Raw genomic sequence first — 678 nt, 5'->3', positions numbered from 1 at the left:
GGCCAGGATGTGGCAAACACAGGCAGCCCCTGGAGGAGGACACGCAGCCCACGGAGCTGCCTGTGCGGGGTCAGGCTACACGGGGACAGGGGAGTGTCCTTTTGTCCCTCCTCGCGCTCTTTGCAAACCCTCTGCCCCAACCCTCCCTTTCTCCCCCAGCCCGTGTGGAGCAGGGACCCCCGGGCTGCGGGACAGGATGCAGAGGAAGGTGTGTGTCCGCGTGGGTGTGAGTCTCAAGCCATGCAGTTATGGAGCAGCACCGCACAGGGACCAGAGGCTCAGCCACGCCACCGTCATTCCCGGCGTGGCCGTTACAGGGAACAAGCAAGGGCAAAATAAAGACACAAAACTGCCAGGCCCCCCAGCTCGGCCCATCCTGGGGCGTTCGTTCTGGGATCGCTGCCCCTCTGCTCGGGAAGGGATGGATCCTGGGTTCACTTGTCTTCCTGGAAACAGGCAGGGTCTCTTCTGGTCCCCTCTGGCCAGACCCAACCCTAGATTTTCCGCTGGGGACCCTCAGGTCCCATCTGCCTGCACCTGCTCATCCCAGCAGCTGATGTCAGCCAGCTCCTTCTCCCAAACACACTCCCACAGGAGAGCAGCCCTATGTCCCTCCTGCAGCACCAAGCCCCTGCCCACAGCACCTCCTGCCCTTGGCTGTAGGAGAGCTGCTCTTCT

General features: G+C 62.8%; 1 protein-coding gene across 1 annotated transcript in view; it reads right to left on the bottom strand.

The window, feature by feature from the left end:
* Positions 1–678, bottom strand: part of NCOR2 (nuclear receptor corepressor 2) — a gene marked incomplete at both ends in the record, with an annotated part of 30,680 nt that overhangs the window by 2,780 nt on the left and 27,222 nt on the right. The window lies entirely within an intron of this gene.

The sequence above is a fragment of the Acanthisitta chloris genome, unplaced genomic scaffold (assembly GCF_000695815.1).
Source record: "Acanthisitta chloris isolate BGI_N310 unplaced genomic scaffold, ASM69581v1 scaffold8275, whole genome shotgun sequence".
NCBI lineage: Eukaryota > Metazoa > Chordata > Aves > Passeriformes > Acanthisittidae > Acanthisitta > Acanthisitta chloris.
Note: the sequence above shows the minus strand (reverse complement) of the source record. Positions and strands in the feature narration are given on the sequence as shown.